Below are 26,262 nucleotides of genomic sequence, written 5' to 3'. Positions count from 1 at the left end.
ATGGAAATGATAATAGAATCTATTTCACAGACTTATTGTGATATTTCTGTGAGAAAAGATGCACCCGAAGTCATTAGAACGGTGCCTGGAATATGGTAGGCGCTCCAGTATGGTACCTCTTTCTATTCCATGCTTACACATTAGCAAACCTAAATATAATTTTTAAGAACTAGTAGGAAAAACTTTAAGGTACAGGCACACCTAAGTTTCTCTGAATTTACAATTCCGTGAAGCAGAATGCTTCTTAGTATTAATGTATGGGGTTTCTCATATTAGAGTTCTACCTGGAGGCCACACAAATGCGATGGCAATGTCGTGTTCCTTTTGTGTGTTAATCTTGAATTCCTTTTGTCAGTTTGCTTCCACATACTACTGATGCTATGAAGTCGAATACATTCTCACCTGTCACTCTGGATAGGAGCAGCTTCTGAGACGGGGCAAAAAGAAAAAAAAAAGAAGCAGGGGTAACATTGGGTCATGCCAAGGATAATCCTCCCCCTAAAAGAAAATTCTGGCTTTCCAATAATACCAGATGGGTGTTCTCCCTAACCTCCTGGCTGCACATATGTGATGAATAATTGTGCTTTAGCAAAAGAAAGTGAGTGGAAATGGAACAAATTGAAGCAATTAGCTAAAAGATGGGAAAGGGAAACACAAGTTAGACTTGGCCCCCAGACCTTGTGGGAAGGAAACCCTTGGTGTTGGTTAAAGAAATAGTAATGATCACTTTCCCTGTTTGCAGACTGTTATCAGTGGTTAAGGTCCTTGTGATTTGCTCTAGAGACTGGGAAGGAATGCTAACATATGAAGCCAAGCAAAGAAGTGGCAAATAATTGAGCCTTGAGGGATTCTTTCAGAAAGAGGCTAGTCATTTAGGGGAATGTACTTTTGATATTCATCTAGCTGGTTTCTGAGTGCCTGTTTGCAGGAAGTGAAATTCTAGGCTTTGCTGTTTGAAAGGGTATGAAAGGGGAGGGTAGTGTTCTCAGAAGTATTCAAAGCCTTTTTAGCATTCAAAATGACTGAGGAATGTTTGAAGCTGGAGGCACAATGATGTAAATCCAATGGTGTATTGGGATCCAGCCTAATGAATATGGAAGCCTTAAAAGTTCTGCTTGTAGGTGGGTGGTCAGCATTAGACACCATGTAGAGGGAAGAAACCTGGAATGCTATGCACACTTGCTGGAAAGAGGGTTTTTCACTTGAGTGGGTGGAGCACCATGGGCTTGCAGAGCAGGGAGAATGTGTAAGCCCCGGGACATCACCCTTCTCACTTCCCCCCATCTGAGTGTAACAACCAATCCAAAATGGCAGAGGTAAGTAAGAACAGAACACCAGGAGGTGTGAACATGGGCCATGCACAATCTGGATAAACAGGTCTTCTGTAAGTCTGAGTGCTTTGTACTCAGAATACACCTGTTAAGTGGTGGACAGAATCAATGGTGACCTACAGGTAGTTCCTACCAGCTTGTGAGAACCAAGTTTTAAATTTTCCAGGAACTGCACAAGCTGTTTTTAAACACAGTCATTATCAAAAATTGCATTATAGAAACTTGTAAATAATAGGTTATATGAAAAAGGCAGTGCTTAAAATTCACCACTTCATGATGATTTTCTACTATGTTCTTGCTATTCTGTTATCTGTCTTCTGGAAGGAATTTTACATGCTCTATATCTGTGTGGTGAAAAGACCGACGTGCTACTGAATATTTCTTCCCAACTCTACATTCTGTGATGTGATGTTGGTAGCTGGAATTGGCTTTCCATTTCCAAGTTCAGTTGCTCTTACTCCCACCCACATGTAAAGCAGAAGCAGGATGGTAATTCTGAAGGTTTCATAGGAGCAGTTTTTCAAAGACAATGTGTTGAATGCAATGTTACTTGTTAAAAGCAGCCTCTTCATTAGTCCTCCACTGGCTTTTTCCTTAGTGCCTATATTTCATAGCAGTTAATTAGCACTTCTGCTATAGTAATAAAACCTTTGCCAAAGCCAGGAGACCTCAGATACCACTAGTGATCAGATGTGTTGAACATGGACCTGAACATGAACATGAACATGAACATGAACATGAACATGAACAAAAGCCAAAGATTCTGATTCAATTGCTCTGGGGTGAGGCCTGGACGTTGGTAGTTCTTAGGGCTTTCTAGTGATACTAAACTGGAGGCAGGATCAAACTACTAGTCTAGTCAAAATTAAGATTTAATTTTGCTTACGACCTCATCAATATCCTTTTCCCCTTGTTACCCCGCTGCCTACATGACTCACCTGTGTTCACTTTCTCAGCGATTCTCCTCTGACCTCCATGCTGACCAAGTACCATCAGGATTGCGTAGTTTTCCAAGATTCCTTATTGAACCAGAGAGGAACTCTTTCCCAATAGTTCCATGAAAAGCCCCAGGGAGAAATGCAATTGGCCTGGCTTGGAGTAGATGTGTCCACCTGACAACCAATCACTGCAGTGAGGTCAGTTACCCTCCACCTCCTCATGGTACTGTGCCAGAGTCAACTTCGTTAAGACAGGTGCTGAGAAAACTGCTCCACTGGCTTAGGGGTTCATTGGTGGAATCATGTGTCTTAAAGTCTTCCATTTTTATTTTATTTTTCAATGTAAACTGAATGGCAATCACTAATATTATTTTTTATTAGTTTCAGGTGTACAGCATAGTGGTTAGGCAATTATATAATTTACAAAATGATCTCCCCAATAATTCAAATACTCACCTGGCACCATACATACTTATTACAGTATTATTGACTATATTTCCTATGCTGTGCTTTACATCCCCTTGACTGTTTTGTAACTACCAATTTGTTCATTTTAATCCCCTCACATTTTTTATCCAGCCCCCAGCACCCCCTCCCATCTCGAAACATTAAAGGCTTTATTTTAATCATCAGGAAAAAGCAGCAGCAGTCCTACAATGGTATCAAATTGTTTAAAAGTCTGGTCTTTCAGCAAATATTTTACTAGAGTACAAGTGACTTGTTGCGTGTATTTTTGATTGGCCTATCTAGATTTATCCCACCTAAAATGTTATAACCTCAAAGTACTAAAGTTCTGATTCTTGTTTGGGGGCATTAGTTGTTAGGAAAGCCAAAGTTATAGTAGAAAAATTAATGAAGTCTCACCTCTAATCTGCCTCTGTCTTTGCACCTTTACACAAGTCCCTTAACATTTCTGTGTCAACTGACATGTCTTTGAAACACAGATTAAAATACCAGTCTGTTTACCTCACAAGGTATTATGAGGACCAAATGAGATAATGTTGATGAAATAATTTTGAAAAATGTATCAATCTACAGCTGTAAAGTATTATTCATACTTTACTGGCTAACTAAGTGATGTTAACTGTTACAAGTAAAGATAATAAATATGCAAATGTAAATATTTAGAAGATTATTTTTAACATAGCTTTTCTTGTGATACACATTCTTTCAGTTGCAGATCTGTTGTGGCTGCAGATTCTGTCTTTGCAACAAAATGTTATTGAAACTCTTAAAGTGATTCTTCTAATTTTATCATTCTTAACCATTAAGTATAATGTCAAAATTAAAACAAAAGAAAAATAAGTAACATCAAAATGCCTTCATACATGAACACACCTAATTTATTTTCCATATAAGCTCAATTGAGATTTGGAATAAGATCTCTCATCTGATTTTATAATTTTTTCAGAACAGGTTTGCTAGTTCATCTGTTTTGTTTCCAGAGTGTCATCTTTATCTTGTTAGCCTAGAGACTTTCTTTCAAGATCAATCTCAAATTTATAGCCTTCTTTGAATTCACTGTGATGAAATTCCTCCTACCATTCTCTGTGTTTTCCTCTGAGCTTCCTGAGCATTGCACACACACGGGCATAGGCCCTCACATATTTTATAAGGATCATTTGTGCATAATCTTTCTTCAATTCTTTTTTTTAAGATTTTTATTTATTTATTTTTAGAGAGGAGGGAAAGCAGAGAGAAAGAGAGGGAGAGAAACATCAATGTGTGGTTGCCCCTCGCACACCCTCCACTGGGCACCTGGCCTGCAACCCAGGCATGTGCCCTGACTGAGAATCCAACCAGTGACCCTTGGTTTAGCAGTCTGGTACTCAATCCATTGAGCCTCACCAGCCAGGACTCTTTCTTCAATTCTTAAAAGCAGTGATGCAATCTATCATTCTATTCCCTTGCAACTGAAAGTATTGCTATGTACCTGTAACCTGGTGAATGTTGAGTGAATGAGTGAATCATAGAAGTAATGTTTGGAAGAAAGAGAGATGTTAGAGTAACAAGAAAAAAAGGTCAAAAGAAGATTACGTTTGTTTTGGATTAATGGAGACATACACTTCATTGATACAATAGCATTTTTTGAATATTTACTACATGCCAGTGGTCGAGTTGGATATGGGATTTAGTCGTGAAGACTGTTGGTATTGTTTGATCTCTATTGAGGTGGACAACAACATATAGACAAACAATTTCAAAATGGAAGAGACTTCACTTAGTATGGCCAAAGAAGGTCACTCCAAAGATGGCCTTTGATCTGAGACCTGAAGAGATAGAAGGAATTAGTTTTGGAGAGACCCAGAGGATGGTTCTTTTTGACAGAGAGGAAGAGCAAAAGAGTCTGAGTACCTGAGAAGAGCAAAGGGGCAGGAATGTGATGAGTAGGAGGTCTCAGATGAGCAGTGGGTACCACCACTCGGTGCCTTTCCACCGCGTTACAGAGCAAGGCATAACAGGAAACAACAGGGGTCTGAGTTAGAAAGAGGCACGTGTGTGTGTGTGTGTGTGTGTGTGTGTGTGTGTGTGTGTAAATAATACATAGATTTTAACAATATCGTTGACTTTTTTAAACATGTTAACTCATCATAAGTAGGGTTTATTCTGGTAGGTGGCAAGGGCTGCCATTATAGATTGCCCTTCACATTTTGAGGTGTATGGATTGCATTTTGAGATATAAGCCAGCTGGATTATGATTTAAAGTGGAGTGATAACAATAAAGTATACCACACATGGCTACCATGTGCTTGATATTTTTCTAATTGTTATGTAGTTGCTTTGTAAACGTTAACTCATTTTAATGATGACAACAACCTTAGGAGATATGTGTTGTCTTTGTCACCATTTCACAGAGGAGGAAACCGAGACGCAGAGAGTTTAAGTAAATTGCTTACTTGCACGTTAGTAAGTAAGCAGTGGAGCCGAGATCGGGGCAGGAGAGCGAGCGTCAAATCCCGTACTGTAATCAGTGTGACGCCAGTCTGTGAACTTCCTGTCATTGGTCTGCCTAAGTACAGAAATTGAAAGCAAGTGTGTGATCATTGGTCTTGTCTCATCGAACGAGGTGGAGACCTGCTTGGGTGTTGTGACAGTGGTGTGGAATTGCGTGTGGCATGAACAGAGTGTGAGCCATGGTCTGTAGGGCCACACACCCAGTTCATGATGAATTGGCAGCACAATGGTCCTTCACCTCAGATAATTCAAAAGCCTCAGGTCTGAACCATAAGCTATGTCACCATAGATGAATTAAGGTGATAAATCTCCTTTCCTGTGTCTCTTGATATTCCACACGATACATCACATGCAAAAATGTCATCTATAACTTGCCTGTGGAAGCTTATTTTCTTTCTTTCTTGCCTTTTGGGCCTGGGAGTGTGAGAGTAAAGGAGTTAGTATAAGAGGAAAGTCCAGAAAGGGATGAGGTCATAAGAACTTCTGCTTACCATTGACACTGCCAAGTAGCAGTTTGGGTCCCATTGTGCCACTGGTATCTACCTGCGACCATCCTGCAACACCTCCAAAAACTGTGAGACTACAGCAGAAGCAAGGTGGTATAGTGCTAAATATCTGTCTTGATTATCTCTTCTCAAGTGGGCCAGCAGATTTGAACATGGTGTTAACTGAACCAATGGTATGTGCTGCCGTTTTTCTCTATGAAGGCAAGAGCCAAGTCTTCTACCCACAACCTACCAGCCTGGGGAAATGAAGTTGGTTATGAGGTTTGGGTGGATTCCTGTGATGTTACCTCCACAGGGTAGGGAAAAGGGAGATACACTCTTTTGAAAAGAGTATAAAAGGAAGTGAGGTAGAGATGTTTTTAACATCATGGAGCAAATCAGTGCCAGCAACACATTGTCCAGAAATCTTTATCTTTCAATCCAATGTGAAAACCCTGAGATCATATTCCCCCTGCCTTCTCGCTCTAACTGGAGAGCTTCATTTTGTTCTTAGCCAATGACTCTCTGGTTCAGATGTCAGACATGCAGTACTTGGGTGGAAGTGATGTGCTCATTTTTGTCGGAGTTGTTATCATCGTCACCTCATGTGTTTGGTATTCTGCGCTGGCTGTGCAACAAGATTCCTATCACCTCCCTGAAGGACACACAACAATTTCCACAGCCTAATGGAGGGACAGTTGCCCTTCCTTCCTTCCTCCTTTTCTTCCTCCTCCCCCTTTCTTCCTCATCCTCCCTCCCTCCTTTCTCTCTCTTTTTCTTTTTTCTCTTTTTCTCCCTCCCCCTTCCCTTCCTCCTTCCCTCTCTCTCTTTCCTTTTCTTTCTCACTCTCTTTTTTCCTCTCTTTCAATCTGATAAAATACTATAAGTGAATATTGCCACTAGATGGGCATTTCCTTGTAGTTTTGAATAAAATTAGAGCCCTGATAAAGATAGTGTGAAGGCTTATGATACAAAGTCCAGATGCTTCCACAGACAAGTCACACAGAGAGGCAAAAATGTAGACTTTACAAAAGTTTTCATGTTGTCTTAGTAAAAAAAAATAAAATTTTATTTCAAGTAAACCAGCAACGTATTCCAATAGTAAACAAGACATTTGCCTTCAGTAGTTTGTTTCATGGATAGTAAAAGGCAATAGAGAAGCAATTTCTCTCTTGCACACAATGCCATGAATGGTCTCATACACATAATAATGACTATGTAACAGCATGGATTTTACTTCATTGATTTATTCTTTAGTACTACTTCCTGCGTCTTTGAGATTGCCAGTTGTCTGTTGCTTTGGTATCGAAATTGGCTCACTTAAGTAAATTGCCTGCTCCATACGAGGGAGGGGAAGGGGTGCATGAAAAATGAGCCCTCTGAAGTGTTAAAAGGCTTTCTATCAACCCTTGGGAACGCCAACAACTTTTATTGGATGACTACTGCAGTCGTTGAGGTCCCGGAAAAGACACGCTGTTTCGAATGGAGGCGGAAATGCCTAAGTGCGATGTGATCTATAGAAATACCTTTACAAGTTATTTAATATAGGCTCTAGACATGGTGTAGTTCGGGAATTTGTTTTTTATTTATACCCCCTTTCTATATTGCCACCATTTAAGCAAACTAACATGAAATATTCTTTACGATTTTAATATGGAGTGGAGTTAGAGAGCATTCTAAGCACTGTTGTTCTATTTCTCTTATTTCTTTTACTAACTCTGTTTAAGCAATGTAACAAGATCTGGGATTGAGAAATGGAAAAAAAACTGTACACGCATAGTACACATTCATCCACACACATTACTAGTGACTGTTCTGTTGAGAAAACAAAACGAAAAGAGGAAATCTGTCCTGTGATTCGAGGTACCTGATGTAGCTGTCAGAGACGACGGTATTCTGAAGCATCCCTCACCAGCGCTTCCAGGGCCCACGGGCACCCTCCAGCACTACAATGTCAGAGTTGATGCGTTCTGTCCAAATAACAAAGCCTTTTATTTTTAGGATGCCCCTTATAATGAGAAGCATATCTTTGCCAAAACAACTATTACTATTTGGATTTCATAAATAAGGAAAAGTTGTGCTTTCGTTTCAGCTTAGGGCATTTCTATAAGAATGGAAGCGTAAATGGAAAGCTCCTCATTGGAGAATAGCTCAGGCTCCTCTCGGAACTTGCGGTCCGTTGTGGGAAGAGCTACGGAGCACGCCCTCTCTTGCTCCTCTCTGCCTCTGATGCCGGGTGCTCACTCTGTGGCGTCCGTGTGTGCTGATGTGGCTAACCCCTTTAATGTGGATGGGGGAAGACAGCAGAAGGTTCTTTCTGCAATGTTCATCTTCTAGGATTCTTATAAATCAATTTGCCAAGAAGGGTTCCTCTTAGCCTCCAAGCAGGTTTTTAAAATCGATGCAGATGGCTAGTTAAATTTATTGTGATTTAGACGCAAGCTGTTGTATGTTTGAATACACTTAAGAATCAAGGGGTACTGTAGCATAAACTGTCTGATTCCGTACTGGACTGTGAGCCCCTTTTGGTCAGTTATCTTAACCAAATTTATAATCCAGTACCTCTCCCAGTATCTCAAAGTGTGTTGTATTGTAGTAGTCGAGGTTATTTGTGATCAGGAAGCAGACTACCCAAGTTCAAATCTTGGCTCTGCTACTTACCACCCATATGGTCCCAGGGTCCTAAGTTTTCCACGTTTCATTGTCTTCAAGTCAAAAACACGGGTAATAGTATTACATAGATCCTTAGATTGTTATAAAGATGAAATAAGACAATGCATGTAAAGTACTTTGCCCAAAGCAAACAACTAATGTCAACATATTAATTCTACAATCAGTATCTTTATATCCACCACACTCTGGAGTGAACTGTTTCCCTGAGGTGGTTGGCAACAATGAAATTATCATGGAAAGGAATTTAAATGCTAAGATGGAATTCTAACTTTGCTTAAAAAGTAAAAACACATATGCCAAAACAGATAAGCCAAGAAAACTCCAGACGTATTAAATAATATCTGACAGGATCTGCAGGAGGAAAGGGAAGTGAAAGAGAGGCCTGCAGCTGTTACTTTCTGGTCTGAAACTTTTTATTGAACTACCTGTGTCATAAAACAGGAAGAGCCGTTTTGCTACCACGGACCATAACATGATGCCTTAACCAGAGTGCATAGCCAGCGCGGTTCTGCGTCGGTGTCTGGAGTCTGAGTGGGCAAGTTGGAAAGGAGCCTCGGCATTTCCGAGGCTCAGAGCTGGGACACCGAGAGGCGGTTTCTTCTCTCCCCCAGGCCACTCTGTGTCCTTGCTCCCCAGGGCCTCTGACATTCCTTAGTGTTGTGAGCAGGGAGGAGAGACATGCTTTCTAGTTGGCTCACATTACCTTGTTCTGGTTAAATGAAAAAGGAGCAGCGTAAGTTCCTTGTCACCACAATTCCAGCTGGCCAAGTCAGTGCTCTTGAGGCAGAGATATATGATCTTATAAGGCCCGAGGCTAATAAAAAAAGAGAGACGTGTTGCGGAACAAACCTCCCCATCTCTGACACATGGCTTCCTGCCTGCCTCCAGTGGGTGGCAGGAAGGTAAGGAGGCTGGTCTCGATGATAGAAGCTCTTCGGTGAGTGGTTAGACCAGCATTCTGTGATGGTGTATAGTGTTTGACATTCAGAGACACTGATCAGAAGAAATACTCCTTAAGGAAAAAAATAAGTCAGGGTTTTTTTTTTTTTTTTCTGGCATGCTGTCCCTGAGCACATGTTAAAATGACCACAGTTGTTTTCAATGCTCACTAGACCCACTAGATCTTCGGGGCTAATCCCATTACCACAATGGCTCTAAACCATCTGGTTAACACTCAGACCCTAATTCCTCATAGCTCTGTCCACTCCTTTTTCAGGCTCCATACCCAAATCCCTCCCCTGGGTCCTCTGGATCTCATGGAGTCATGTGCACAATTTCTTTTAGCCTCAAACTTTTCTTGAACTCTTTGTCATGCAAACTCAAACTTGGAGATCCCAGAAGACACTCTTTGCTTAAAGCCAGAGTGGGGGAGGACATTCCATTGGCATAAGAAGGTCATCCTTGCTGTCACTTTTGGGTCATTCTCACTCTTTTGTCTGTAAAAATCTCCATCTTTAAATCTCCTGGGTCTTCAAACCATACCACCCACAAGCTCTCCATACCTGAGCCACTCCCCGGTACAAAGTCGGCCTCGTTCTCGCTGATTTTACTACCCTAGCCTCTTCTCCCTGACCTCTTCTCCCCCAATGATGTTCGTCTCTATTCTACCCCAGCCCTCACTGAATGGCCATATTCTGGATCTTTTCATTACCAGTTACTAGAAACCCTCTGTAATTCCAATTTCTGGGGTTCCTACTCTTGAGTCACTTCTTGTTTTTCTAGCTCATTACTTTGCATATTCTAATTCCAATATTTAAAAAAGAATCTCTTTAGGAACCTTGAATTATTGTTTCTATCATTTTTATTTGTAATTCATTTTTTTTCATATCTTCATTTCTCTCCATACACTGCTTAGATTTCATGGAAAACCATTATTTCTCTCTTATATACACTGCATACATTTGTCCCACTCTTTCTCCTTTGAATTACTCTGGCAAAATCCCATCTCTCTCTCTCTCTCTCTCTCTCTCTCTCTCTCTCTCTCTCTCTCTCTCTCTCTCTCTCAACTGGCATGCATTAGCCTGCACCTGGGTGTAGAAAATCACACTGCCATGGTGACTAGTCTCACTTTATATTTATGACCACTAACCTCAAGTGCATCTTAAGTGGGATCACCTAACCATTAGATCTTCTGGTCTATTCATTTTCCCACTCACTTAGTTGACGGGTTTGTTCATGTATCTCCTCTTTCTTCCTCAGTGTTTGCTCTAGCTGATAACTTTGCTTAGGATTTCACTGAAAGCCTAGAAACAAACAAAAGAGAACTTAAAAATACTCCCTCCACAATATCTTGCAGCAGCAGAGTTATTCCTATCAGCCTGCAAACATGATGTAATGTTTCTCATCTTTAGAGAAAAAGAAAAGAAGGCAAGCTCTCGATTCCATTTCCTTTTCAGTGACTGTCTAATCTCTCTGCCCCATTTCTGAGCACAAAGCCTCCTAGAAGATAAGTCTCTTCTCACTGTTTCCACTTGCTCCCTTCCTGCTCTTTCCATTATGTCTCCATCCCACCGTTCCAGCAAGACGCTGGATGTCAGTGTTGCCAAAGACCTATCTCATGTTGCCAATTCAGTGGGCCATCTCTATTTATCAGTTTACTCTTAATTTTTGGCAACATTAGATACACTTGATCAACTCTTCTTAAAACTAGGATGGTGAGACAGTGTTCTCTCTGTGCCCCTCCTCACTAACGACTTCTTCCAATCTCCCTGGCTGGCGTTCCCTTATTTCAATAATGGAGGACTCCCGAGCTCAGTCCTTAAATCTCTGGATGTCTTTGTCTTCACTCATTCCCTGAGTGAGCTCATCAAAATTTGTCTCTTTAAATATTATCTAGATCTGGATGATTCCTAAATTTATATTGCGGAGCTTAAACACCAGTCTTTCTAGAAACTGGAAGCCAGTATTTCCAGTTTAGATATTGGGCAGGGATTTTGAAGTTAACATTTTGAAAACGAGTCATTATTTCTTCCTCAGACTTGCTTTATCTTCAGTCCTTATAATGTCAATAAAGAGTAACTCAGTCCCTCCAGTCGCCTCAGGGAAAATCTTGATTCTTCTCTCTCCCTCCACACTTATCAGATAGAATATATCAGTAAATACAAATGGCTCTATCAAACCATTGCTAACCATGTCTATATTTGTAATCCCAGCCCAAGCCAACATAGTTCCTTTTCTACATTATTACAACACCTTTTAAACTAATGACCCTGTTAATGTCCCTGCCTCCCTATGATCTGTTCTCCACCTTGCAGCCAGAGGAAACCTTTGTAAGTATATATCATTGACTGTCAATTTTTCTACCCCAAACATTAAAAGTATAAACAGAAGATTTTATAGACATCAATGAGAACCTGCTCATTTTCAGCCTTGCCTTTTCTTCTTTCCATATAATGCATCTGAGACCTGACGGCCTGTTTCGTATTCCTTGCACTATGAGGACCTGAATCCCATCCTTTGCTGTTCCCAGTCCAGTGGTCTGTTTATTCTTTCAGGCATTTAATGAAATGTCGCCCCATCAGAGAGAGAACTTCCCTAACAAAACTATCACAATATATGTGTGTGCACATATATGAGGTCTTTCCAGAAGGTGTCCAGCCATGTAATGTGAAAAATAGGGACATTTATTGAAGAAGATACAAGAAACATTGTACATAGGACAATGATGTCTCAGTCCCCTTCAAAGTAGGCATGTTGGGATCCCACACAGTTCTCCCAGTCTCCATCAGCTGCCCTGTCATATTTTCCTGAATCTCACTGATGGTCTAAAATCTCTTCTCTTTCAGAGGTGATTTTAGTTTGGGGAAAAGCCAGGAGTCAGAGGGCACCAACTGTGAGCATTAGATGGGCTGAGTCACCTGGGAGATTTGATGTTTTGCCAAAAAACCAGAATGAGATATGATGCATGAGCAGGCACATTGTCATGATGAAGCTGCCAGTCACCAGTTACCCATAGCTGTGGCTTTCTGAATCATCCAAATAGTTTCTGTGGAAGAATGTTCAAGCTTAATGCAAAATTTGATGCAGATTTGTTGCTATATTTGCTCATTTTGAATGCTGTGGCCACACGGTACACATGCTCACTCACGGCATCTGCTGCCCCCACTGACTAGTACGGTGAAGTCGTCACTATTCACCCAAGTGCATTCCACTCCACTCTCCTTGGCTGCCAGGTTACATCAACGTCGTGCAAACCATTCTCATTATACTAACAATGGCTGGGCTTTTTCTGGACAGACCTCATATATAGGTGTGTGCATGTGCACATAACACACATATATACACATATATATGCAAGTATAAATACCCACATATATACATATACACACATATACATATATACTTATATATACATATACAAGTACATATACATATGTACTTATGTCTGTATACATGTGTGTATATCAGGTTGACCAAAAAGCCCATTTAGTTTTTTTCCATATAATAAAAGACATATTTTTCATTTTCATCAATAATTTTATTGATTTGGATATTTTGAGTATGTCAGCTATCTCCTGCTATTGCCTTCTAGTGGGTAGAGGCCAGGGGTGCTGCTAACCATCTTCCAATGCATAAGGCAGCCCCACAGCAAGGAATTATTTGGCCAAAAATGTCAATAGTGCCAAGAAACTTTACAAACCACTTTTGACACATTTGATCAGTCACAGCACCTTCTCGATATACTGCACAAATCTTTTTTGCCTTTCAGTTGCATTTTTATCTTTGTTGAAATAATAGAGCAGAAAGTGCCAAAAATGTTACATATTTTCTTCCATCTTCAAAATTAAAATGGCTGCACAAAAATTCACCAATATTGATAAGTTGCTTTTAAATGCACACTGACATGACACTGTCACAATACAGTCTAACAAAATTGTTTTGAATGAAGTTAAAGATAATGAAGTTATACTAGAAGTCAATGTATGAAAAAAATAAACTTCTTTAGCCAACCCAATACACACACACACACACACACACACACACACACAAATGAAATATAATCTTTCTCTCCTAGCTTTCCATATACCTTCTTCTACTAGGTGGATGCATAGATATATTTTTTAATCCTCACCCAAGGATTTGTATATTGATTTATAGAGAGAGGAAGGAAGGGAGGGGGAGAAACATCGATGTGAAAAACATCAATCATTTGCCTCCCATATGCACCTTGACTGGGCATGAATCTGCAACCTAGGTATGTGCCCTGAGCGGGGATCCAACCCACAACCTTTTGGTCTTCAGGATGATGCTCTGGCCAGTGCTAGATTTTTTTCATTATTATTATCCGACTCTGGCAATAGCATGTAAGCTTCAGGAGGACACAAATGTGTTTTGTTTATTGCCAGACTTCTGGATTGCATGTCACATAGCAGGTGCACAATAAGTATCTGTTGATTGAATAATAAATATTAGAGCTTAGATTTGACTGTCTTTTCATCATTTCAGTATTTAACCCCAGTTTGCTCTCCAGGAAGGCCAATTAAAGGAACACTGTAATTTTGCATTGAGTAAACATCATTTTGTGTCCCCAGCCCTCTTCCCAACCAGTGGGGTGACAGTATCTTTCTGCTGCAACATTTTTTTCTTCCAGGAAAAGCTTGCAGACTGATGCGCCCTTCCCTTTAACACAGACACATCATTAGGCAGCTTCCCGCAGCGCTGGACTGAGCTTTTGAGAGGTGTTGGGTAGAGGGAGATAGCACTTAACTAAAAATTAAATCCTCGCTTGATTTTATTTTAAATTTAAAAGTGTCATTTAATTGAATTCTTTCAGAGAATTATCCTACCTTGGGAAAAATAGCAAAGTAATAACAGCAGAATCAGTGTGACTCTCCCACTAGACTAGAAAAAAATAAAAATGTGCAAAAAGATCTAACTACTCTTATCATCTCTCCTTCCCCTCTGATTGCCCAGGTTTATTTCCTAGCCATGGGTTCTCATTTCCCTTTTTTGCTGTTAGCTTGATTTTCTTTTTGTATTTTCTGTGTTAAAGCAGCCTACCCTTGAGATTTCTGTGATAGTGGTTTCAATCTCTGATAAGACAAGTTTACAAATTTAATGAGGAAAAATAGGGGAAAAGGCCGCTTTTTAGCTATTGAATTGTGCGTGGCTCTGCATTTGCTGCCCGGGCACTGGTGTCTCAGTGCCCACACGAGTGTTTTGTTAGAGAGACAGAACTGTTGAGGGATGCACCTAAAGCCCTCCAAACACCTTCAGCTGTGATTTATTTGTGGCCTGGGCATCACTGAGTACACTCTGACTCCATGGTCAGATTACTAGGCATTGCACTTAGTTTGGTCAACACGTATAAATTTTACATCAAGTTGAATGGTCATAGATATGATTAGCACAAGTGTCTTTCTTGGTTCGGAAGTCCTCTTGGTGACAGACACTGGGGAGGTCTAGAAAAGTGGGTTCCAAATAAAACAGCGGCAATAATCCTCAATTGTGGAAGGGCGGTCAGGGTCTCCATTCTTGTCCACTAAATGAAGGTTTTGGTTTAGTTTTGTTTTCTGCTTTTTGGGTGGTTCGTATCACGAGGAGTTGGAGTCCTTATAGATGATGGCACCGGATTTTCCCCATGGGCATGGCCGTGGCAGGGAGAGGCTGCTGGTTGGTGGAAGAAGGACTGGAGGATTGCCTCTGAAAAGTGGCTGGCACTGGCTGTGTATTTAGATTGTACTAACATTGGGATGACTTTGGGGGCTCTTGATGGGCAGAAGGAGGGCTGACAGAGAATGAGAGATTTTTGAAGGACTCCTCCAAAAAGGCCCTTTGGTACCACTGCCACTAAAAACTAAAGTTTTGATTTATGTTTGCATGGCTTTGCATCAAATTCCATTCTGAATGAGTAATAAAGCTATGGGGATTAAAAAAAATTCTTTTGAAAATTGAAGATTGCAAAAATCCCTCCATCACCGTTTTCCCTGTCTTGTTAGATAACTTGGGGATTTCCAAATTAAGGCTGAAATGTCACTGTACTAAAACAAATAGACTTGGGAAATACAATTTTTACACAATATTTCCCCCAAATATGTTTTATGGCTACATATCGAGATATTTTGTGATTTAAGGAATTCATAGTCAAATAACCTTGCAGACATGGCCTATTAATATATTCTATTAAATCTAAGATGCTGTTGACTGTAATATACTATTATAATAGACAATTTTTTATTATTCTGCCTGAAAACATCATGCCAATTAAACTATGAGTCAATTATAGAAGCATCTGTACATCAAAATTGTTTTGTAGGAAAAAATGGCATGGTTTTGAATATATAAAATACAACATATAAAATCATTTTGGAGAACCAGAGTACTACACTAAACCTCTCTGATGAAATTCCTTTAAACCAAAATTTCCTAAACCACCCAATTAGCCATCTGAGTTTCTATCACACCCCCAGCATCATAGTATTTTGTTAAAAATCATTTTGGGATAACAGACTATCATCCAATATAATCTATGGCACAGATAGGTGGTATATTGAAAAATATGAAGAATAGTGAGAAAACGAAGAGAAGGAATGAAACACAACCTGGAAAAAAATAGATGTAACAGTTCAGGCAGGGCAACTATTAAGATTATAGAAATAATTCAAAGAAAATACTCTGAAAAAGCTGTTGAATTTGGGTAAAAAAACCATGATTTTTACTAAGAGGAGTTCAACTGGATAAAGGGTAGAAAGACTGTCTGAGATTGTTATCGGTGAGAATTTACAGGAAGAAACACAAGGACAAAAGCTATTATTGTCATTGATGTAATCTTGGCTATGACCGTAGAGTTTTTCTTGGAATGCTATTTAAATCTGATGTCAGTTGGAGAACCAAATTCTATTTGAGGAAGTTATATGGGAAGGGAAGGGGGCTGGGAGGTATGGTTCAGATCCTTGGCAAAAAGATGTTCAGTTCACTCCAACTTTGCAGTCACTTCTTCCTCAACTGTCAAGTGGGATGGACAAAATCAAGTACCTGAAAACTTTAAGGTATAATTGTTAAGTGATGGACAAAATCAAGTACCTGAAAACTTTAAGGTATAATTGTTAAGTGATTTAAGAATTTCATACTATTGTGTTCTGTTGGAAAACTATCTACACAAATATAAAGTAATTCCACATTGCAACCCACTGACAACTAAATGAGAACAATAACTATGGAACCTACTTTAGTGTAATAAACGAGTTATAACTATAATAAGTAGAGTTAAATTAAGAAAATAGAGGAAATTAGGTGTACTCTTAAACATAACCAAATGGAAATATGAAATTATCTTATTTTTGGCTACATATTTATTCTGTTTTACTCATTTAGACAGTATCACTTAGGAGTGCAGACTTTGTTTTTTTCATCACTTTCTCCCACCCATCTCTTCTGTTCATGCCTGGATTATGTTCACTCCAAAATTTATGAATTATTTGCAAAGTAAATGAATGAATGAAGTTCAGTCTATCACACTTACTACTCATAATGTGATCATGTATCCTCCTTAAAGCCTTTAAATCTTTGCCTGGTAAATGATATTCTTCTGAGTAATTTATTAAAATTGCAAATAGCAAAGTATTTTAAACAACAAACAATGACGCCACAGTGGGGAAAATGTTACAGACGCATATTATTTGCTTTAATGTGCTCAGTCATTACTCCGCATCTTTGATTATTACAAGGCTAACAGGACAGAATCTGCTATGACCTTTCCTCGGGTGGAGAGAGGTCACTCCAGGCATCACTTTACTGCAGTGGCCTGTCGCAGCATTGCAGAAGGGCCCGCATCTCCAGAGGAACCCGGACTGAGGGAGCCTTCCCTCTTCCCCATTATAGTTCTGTTTTTCCAAAAGAGCCACTATTTCCACAGATTCCTTTATCAGTGAGTGAACTTTTGCTGGTTTGTGTGTGAAAACTACACCACAGAGGTGAAGCTACATCTCTGAAAGCCAGTCCTCAGATGGGGATGAAACGGTGTCTCAGCAGCCCAGGGATAGAGCAATCTTTTTTTTTTTCCTATCATGAGACTTTGAATTGTAAACTTCCAATATGCATTGATGTGAATATGGACAAATGGATCTATTGAACTGTCTGTCTCTTTGCATTCTAATGCTGCTGCGGAAGAGGTGAATGTTTTAAAATATTTTATCTGAGAGTTTTCCTTGCTTTTCACAAAACCCGAAAGTTGATTTAAAATGTAGTATTTTCCAGTGGCAAACCTCAATCTAATTTGGGTGCTTCATTTTGCAACACTCTTGTATTTTTATTGAACTCTTAGCAGAACAGAATCTTTCCTATGGTTTTCAATGTAAGCACCATATAAACGGTGTTATACAGATAATAATACTGTATCTGATATGTGCAGATACCTGTACAGATATATTCTATCCCTGTGCGGTCATTCACTCAGTACTGTAAGGCCCCCTTCTGTGACGCGGGCATTCTTGGATCCTTAGCAAAGATGCGTGAGACTGCCCTCAAGGAACTCTTTTACCCAGGATATGACACCAGTATCTAAGTAAATACAATATAATATAGGAAGGAAGAGGAATGGGCCTTTTGAAATTAGTGAGCAGAGAAGAAAGCTGAAGAATTATAGAATTCAGGTAGAGATATTTGATATGTATTTCAAATTATATAGATAGATAGATAGATAGATAGAGAGAGAGAGATAGATAGATAGATAGATAGATAGATCTCCCCCAAATGGAATTATCTTCTGGAGGGTATGCCCTTGTAGTACATGTTTCCCCTGTTAGGTAAGTGTTCTAGGAACACATCTGTATCAGTGTACCAGCTGGTGGTGTTGTGAGAGGCTGTGTTTGGCTTCAGTGAGATTTTTTAGACTCTTTCAACCCATTTGCCTTTTTCATGATGGGTGGTTTAGGAGAGCGCCTAGCCATCCCATGCTGAATGTTCAGCAGGTTTTGACCCAAAACAGCATGACCCCCGTGCCCCACATTCCCTATTCATCCTGATCTCCCCCAAAGCAACATTTTTTTTTGTTTCCCCAGATGAAAAAGTGCTCAAAGGGAAACATTTTGCTGATGTGGAAGAGGTGAAACAAAAAAATGGCAGAAGCACTAAAAGGCATCAAAATTGATGAGTTTAAAAACAGTTTTGAGCAGTGGGGAAAAAAGTCTCAATAGGTGTATTACCTCAAATGGAGAGTACTTTAAAGGTGACTGAAGTTTAAACATGTAAGAATAAATACACAATTTTTTATATAAATTCAGATTGGTATGTATGTATATGTATATATATATACACATATGTACATATAGGTATATGTATATGCACACATATATAATATATTACATTAGGATAAGGAGACAATAAAAACTATTGGATGATGAGCTACACAGATACCCAATAAATATTTTCATATTTAGCAAAACCAGGCTTACCATATAGAACAAATACATCAGCCCCACTGATCTCATTAAAATGTGAGTCAGATCATGTAACTTCTCTGCACAAACCCTTGAATGATTCCCTGAAGTCCTCACCTTCTGACCCCCATATCCCTCACCTCTTCGACAGCACCTCCTGGTACTTTCTGGTTGGTCCACCCTGCTCCAGCCATGGTGACCTTTTTGCTGATCTTCCAACATGACCTTGCTTCAGTGCTTTTGCCCTGCCCATTCTTTCTCTCCGAAATGCTCTTCTTCCCCTAGGTAACCATGCCTCCTTCAAGACTGTGTTCAAATGTCACCTTTCTAATTGAGGCTATCCAGGCCACCCTATTTTAATGTACAAATGGCCCTACCTCTCTCTTCCCCCCAATCCCACCTCCCAGTCTCCCAGTATTATTTTGGTCTGTCGTGTGTTAGGTTAGGGGCCAGTCTGTAAAGAAGAATGCATGACATTTTCAAATCCTCATTATCATTTTTTAATTCAAATGTGAAAGGAATCACGAAGGAACCAGTCATCATACGGCCCATTTTTTCTACTGTTAGTCAGGTTCTACCATTAACTTTTAACTAGCCACCATTGGAACTATCCCATGGCTAACTTCTGGAATTAGGTATTAACCTGCATATTGACAATAATACATGGATGTGCATTGGAAAACACTGAATCAGTATACAGAAAAATACTTAGGGCCAAATCCCCAACTTTAAATGGGGTAATACCTGTTCTACCTAATTTGCAGCATCCTCATTAGGTAAAAATAACTTACTTTATGTCAAAGTAGTCTTAAACCAGGAAAGTGCTATGACATTTCCCATTATTACCTTAATAGCTGTGAACACTTAAGTGCATGTTTACTTCTAACAACACCCTATGTTTTTATAAAACATTCTAATTTCAAGGGCATGTTCATTTTTGTTTTCTCGAAAATATTATTGACATTAACTTAATGATAAAATTTAGATGCAGAGAAGAGCAGTAACTTGTCCGTGGTCAAATCCCAACTATGTAATAAAGTGTTTGCTATCTATATTGAGTCTCTTTTCTGCTCCACCATTTTTATCCCGCATCAATAATGAGACAAGTAATAGAGTTGATATGGAGGGAAGCCAGAATGGGAAAAATCATGAAATTTAAATGAAAACAAAGAATCAGTAATAGATGTTAAGTCTAGGGAAGGAGTTCTAATGAGTAGTAACAGAGTCCTAAAGTACCTTTACAGGGATTGTTTATTAGTTCTAAGCTAAAATATTAGTTAACTATATAAAGGAAAAATTGGCCGACACATTGGGCAATCAACATTACCAACTGAAAGCAGTAAACATTGAAGACATATGGATGTGCTACACTGAGAGGACGTAACATCACTTATGTACATGCCACCCATGAATCATGGATCCCTTAAATTCAATCATAAAGAAACATCAAATAAATCCAAAATAAAGAGCCCTCTTAAAACAAAGCAACTAGTCTTCAAAGTTGTCATTGTAACAAAAGACAAAAAAATGACCAAAGAAATATTTCCAGTGAAAGGAGACTAAAGAGACGTGACAACTAAAATTCAGTGTTGCTGGCTCCTTTACTGCAGGGGGAATATGCTACTAATGTCGTGTGGTTAAATGGCAAAATTGGCATACTGTATCAATGGTATTTACTCTACTGTATATATATAGGGTAATATTCTTATTTTTAAGAAATTCACACTGTGGTTTTGAGGGGTAGAGAGCTATGATTTAGCAATTTACTCTTAGATGGCTCAGAAAAAACGCTTTGAGATACATGGAGTGATGGATAAAGAGAGAACAACAAATTTAGAGCAAATGGGGCAGAATGTGATAGGTGAATCTGAGGAAAGGGTGTGGGTATTCTTGCATATTCTCTGTGCTCTTCTTGCAACTTTGCTGTATTTGAAATTATTTCCAAATAAAACATTAAAAACTAATGAGGCACTAGGTTACAATTTAGTACAGCAGTTGAGACTTCTTGATTTATCTGAAAGAGTTTATTTTCTTTAGTAAATGCCTAACTTACAATCAGGCAGGGGCTTAGTCTCTTGGGAAGGTAAGCTGTTTCGTGCATAAAAAATAGTAATAAGGAGGTGTTTGATATGTTAATATTTTTCTGCATTTTCATTTTTTATTATTTATTATTAATGAAATGCAGTTGTCTTTGAAGCCTGCTGAGTGTTTAATAATGAAATTGTGCAAAGTACATTTTCAAATGTCTGTGCTCCATATGTGTTAGGAGCACAAATTCAATATGCTCTTCAAATCACATTATAAGGGAGTGAACCTACTGATGCTCTTTAAATGCATGTCTACATACACAGTTGCCAGATTGACCCGACATGGTAAGAGTTAGTGTGTTGTGAGCCAAGTGCCGATACCCTGAGCTTTTGGTCACGTGGTCTTAGACATCAACCTGAGTGCTCCCAGAATATAGCACAGTTCAGGAACATATTCTCCATGGTTCACAGATGAATTTACTCACTGTCAAAGACTGATTAATTTCTCTCTTAACATCCCAGGGTTCTTTTTGTAAATTAGTCCTCAATTTCTTTTGGTGCTACCACAAAAATGGACCTTGGGCTTAAGTTGTTACTCCGTTGAATAGTTCTCCCCAAGCTTTACCAGTCATACTCAGCAGCCTAGTGCCATGTTTGCCCTTGGCTAGTGTGGAATGAGGGAGTCAGATGGACTCGAGTCATTCAGAGAAGCGAAAGATCACCTAAGACAGCCATGCCCCCAGACTCTCTCCTGTTCTTGTTTCACTTCTCCCCTTTTTCCTCTCGTTCCTTCATACCCTCTCACTCTCCCCTCCCACACCCCACTCCCAGTAATTTACAGCTCTTCTCCTCCAAGTATTTCTCCATTTTGGCCACAAGAGAGCTTCAAGTTGGCAATCCCCAAACCACAGGGTCTTGCTCTGGGGTTAGTGACAGAGTAATAAAAGCTTCCATGATGACCAAGTGCTCAAATTCTGGTGAGGAAGGATGTGGGAGAGACTGCTCTCCTCATGGCCTTTGGGGAATTATAAACATAGCTACTCTCAGTGCCATTAATGAGAGTGGAAAGCCTTTAGACCCAAATGGACCCGAGTTTAAATCCCTTCCTTGCCACTTATTAGCTGGGTGAGCATCATAAGGCAGCCTCTCGAAACCAAAGACTCCTCATCCATCAAATGAAGATAATGAGAATACCAATGCAGAGGGTTCTTGTGGGGATAGAATGAGATTACCCAGATAAAGCGACCCTTACAATGGCCAGCTGCTGTCTAACATGCTATTTATATTGTTATTTTAGTCAGTCATGCCATTTCTTTCATTTCACTTTCTGGAGAGTCCACTCTACAATTCAGAAACAGTCTTTGTAGAGCTTTTTGGGATTGATGAGAAGGATGAATACAATTTGTGTGAATTAGCTTGTGGCGGAGTGAAACAAATCTCTCTCCCTTCATCTCGCTAGTACTTAAGAAGTAGCCCAGTGTGTTCTCAGGATCCAACATCTTACCAAGTGCATTTCCTGGGATCGTGTGCCTACTACTGGAATAAATACACTAGTCTTTTAACTGATAATAGCCAGATCTCAGGTTGGCAAACGTCAGAATTATTTTTGTGATTTGAAAATTCTTCTGAATTCAAGAAGAAAAGACATTTGTCCAGCCTTCCCTGTCGGCAGACTTTTCGCCGGAAAACATGGCCATGGCCCATCATGAAAGTATGTGGCTAGGACTTCTGGAAATGCTGTCAAGATGGGTATGCAGTAAAAGCATTTTTAGTTCTTTAAGACCCTTCTCTTTCCAATAACGTCATGTGCTGCAAGGGTCAAGTGACCCGACAAGTGTTTACCTAGCATGAATAAAGTCGAGAACTGTGAATCTCCACCAGGCTATATTTTATGGCTTGTTGACACCCTAGAAGACACTTATAAAAGAGAGAATGTGATTTAAGCTCTTGGAACTCAGCTTTGAAGAGGAGAGTTGGATGTTTTTCTTACAGTTCTCTGCTGTACATCTGGGAAATGTGTGGAGAGAGTGTGAATCACTCTGTAGATCTCCTGGGAAGGGCATTTCCGTTTCCTGTGTTCCAGGCTGCCACTGCTAGGCAGAGTCTCTGACTAAAGTCCAGCTTCGGAAAGTCACTTCTTCCTACTGTACTAAGCACTTTCTTTCTTCCTCGCCTGCCCTATCCCCTTCTTTTTGTCCCAGAAAAAAATTAACTTTCTTTCATAAATTACAGGGCATAATGACTTGGGACAAATAAAGAGGCAAAACACAAAATTAAAACAACTGAGGTCCTTTATTTGCATATTTTTATATCGTCGGGCCTATACATTAGGTATACATGTGTAATATATGTTAATATCCACACACATATATTTATATATGTTTTTATCTCCCAGGTGGCTCAGATAAGTAATAGTCTTGTAGTAAAGCAGTTGAGTTTGAAGGTGATTTCAACAAAACTCAGTTTCTTGTATTTATGGGCATTTACAGTTTAACTGAGCATCCTGAATAAGAAATGAATGCCCTTGGCTACAATTAAAAGACAATCCATCTATCAGGAACTTAAAAAAATTGAAACTTACATGTCTTTTTGAAGAGAAAGGTAAGAGAAGCCCCAGAGGAATGAGCTGCTATGCAAACGTCTCAAACACCCATTGCACGTTGGCTTTAGCCTCATGATCTCAAAATAGCTGCAGAACATCCAGGATCATGTGCTGATTACATCAGTGTACTGCATTCTGTCCATGTTCAAGGCCTCACTAAGGCCAAGGGGAAATGAACAAAAGCCAAACATGTGTGCCAGCTGCGTCTATTACCTTGATTAGACAAGTAAGATTTCCCCTAAAAACTCATTCAGTGGATTTCTACTTATGCCTGGTTCACCAGGCTTCCCCAAAGCCACTTCTAGCTAGAAGGCTGCTAGGCAGAGAGGAAAGTAGAATGAAGGATGGTGACCGAAGTGGCTAACCAGCTGTGTTTGCCACATGTCCCAAAAGAATATGTTCTTGAATATACATGTTTAAGAATAGTTGTGTGGGTAGGTTATGAAAGTAAAAGAGCCTGTGTGTGGGGGGGCAGGGGGGCGGTGTCAAACCTTATACATGTATCAGGTGCTCTTCAGGTTTCAAATAAATGGAGCTAAAGTTTTGCACATTCAGAAGCAAGAAACTTATTGCACCAAGCAGAATATTTAGCTACAGCAGTAGTTAAATCATCTTAATGTCTATTCCCCATCCCTTACAGGGAGAAGAACTTGATTAACCTACTAGGGCAAGGAAATGCAGTCTTTATTTAATTCTGAGACTATAAGAGTTGAATTTATTTGAAGGAATATTCTTGGGCTTTCTACAAAGTTTAAAGCACTGTGCTTGACGCCACAGAAATTCTGACACTTGCTACAATGTAGATAAACTTGAAGACATTATGCTAAATGAAATAAGCCAGACACAAAAAGACAAATATTGTATGATTTCATTTATATGAGGCACCTACAGTAATAACATTCATGGAGGCAAAATGTAGGACAGTGGCAGCCGGGGGCTGGGAGGGAGAAGGGGCAGTTACACTGTAATGGGTAGGGCATTCCAGTCTGGGATGTTGAAAAAGTTCCAGAGTTTAATGGTGCTGATGGTTCCACAATAAATATGCTTAAAAATGGTTAAAATGGTCAACTTTATGTTATGTATATTTTACCACAATGAAAAATTAAGAAAAGCAAGGAAAGCAAGCCAATAACGTACCAAGGAGTTTATAATTAAATGGCAAGCAGGAGAATGGCAAGCACACTGCTTAATTTTAGACCAAGCGGAGCACAATAATCAGCCCAAAGTGAAACGAATATCTGTAGGAATCAACGGGCTGGGAGATCATATTTGGTCAGAAAAATAAGGGAGTTCTTCATTCCTATGACATTCACTCATTTAAGATGGATCTTAATGGATGTATTCAAGTTTTACCAGGGAAAGTGGTGGGGCTGGGGAGCAACATGAAGTTCATGCCATTTCCAGGGAGAATAAGTAGATTTCTTTGTCTGGAGCAAGCAGTTATGGACTATAAATACAAGACTGATGAACTGGAACATTCATTTTGGAGAATAAGTGAATACAAAACTAAAAAGATCTGTGCAATTCATGGTGTAATTGGAAACCACTGAAAGCTTTGGATAGGATACTTATGCAATCAGTATTGCTCCGAACTCAATTAGAGAAGAGCCTTGCAAATAAAGTGAGGGAATGAGAGCAGATACAGTTACAGCTCTTGATCTTAGCTGCTGATATCACATGGGGATGACAGAGCAAATTCGAATGGGGAGTCTGGTTCGAGTCCGGTTGGCTGGGGGTAGTGTCATTCCTTCCCCACAACCAATAGGCATACCTGAAAACGATATTGAGTTAAATTCTGTTTATTTCAGTTAGCACGACTGGCAAGTAATAGAAAAGATAAATCTGTGTTGGATCTGGTATTAGGAACCCTTCTCCCAAGCATGGTGGCTAAAGCTTGACAAGATGGAAAGAGAAAGAGAGAGGGACTGTTCAAGATAACTGAGAAGAGAGCCTTTGAGTTCTGCCTTCCTGGGTTGCATGCACTCAGGATTGAGAGGACAAGCAAGAGGCATCTCCAAAGGGAAGGACTGGACAATCAAACATGCTGTGGAAGGGGAGCAGAAGAAAGGAATGTTTGCAGCCAGAAATGCAGTTTCAAAAATGTTAGATGCTAGAGAGCGAAAATGCTTCCAAAATGTAAGGGAGATACCAGCCGAGAAAATTCCATTAGATTGGGTGGTGAGAGATCTCACGGGACCTGTGAGACTGCCGTGTGCCTACCATGCTCATAGCCCAAGTCAGAGAAGAGTTTAAGGTGAGAGGGGAAGCTGAGGAAATGCAAAAGAAATACATGTGGATGACTCTAAGGGAGCTCCATAGGTAGAGAACGGGGCCTTGGGAGGAAAGCAAGATCTAAAGAATGACATCCACGATAACAGAGACCCAAGCGTGTTGTCAGGAGCCAATGAAGGGAAAGGGAGAGATTACAAATACGAGAGAGGAAGAGGGCTGTCGGAAGGGGAAGGAGTAAGTGTGGAGGATGGAAGAAGGGGTTTCTGAAGCCCTGCACTGACCACGGCTGGATGCGACCAGGGGAAATCAGAGGGAGAGTTAGAAGGGAGTTATTTCCTCATAGAAGGGTAGATGGCATCATGGCTGAAAAGAGATTTTTGTGAAGTCTGAGTGTACACATTGCAATAAGATCAAACAAGAAGCCCTGGCTGGCATAGCTTAGTGGATTGAGCGCAGACTTCGAACCAAAGCATCGCAGGTTCAATTCCCAGGCAGGGCACATGCATGGGTTGCAGGCCATGACCCCCAGCAACCGCACATTGATGTTTCTCTCTCTCTCTATCTCCCTCCCTTCTCTATTTAAAAATAAATAAATAAAATCTTAAAAAAATAAATGTAAGGTTTTGCAAAAAAAATCAAATAA

The 26,262-nt window shown here is 39.8% G+C and overlaps 1 protein-coding gene across 9 annotated transcripts in view; it reads left to right on the top strand.

Moving 5' to 3' along the window:
• The window catches only part of RBMS3 (RNA binding motif single stranded interacting protein 3), a 622,722-nt gene that overhangs the window by 84,808 nt on the left and 511,652 nt on the right, over nt 1–26,262 (top strand). The window lies entirely within an intron of this gene.

Source organism: Phyllostomus hastatus, unplaced genomic scaffold (genome assembly GCF_019186645.2).
Source record: "Phyllostomus hastatus isolate PE091 unplaced genomic scaffold, TTU_PhHast_1.1 phas_scaffold_129, whole genome shotgun sequence".
Classification (NCBI taxonomy): domain Eukaryota; kingdom Metazoa; phylum Chordata; class Mammalia; order Chiroptera; family Phyllostomidae; genus Phyllostomus; species Phyllostomus hastatus.
This window is presented reverse-complemented; position numbering and strand designations above follow the sequence as displayed.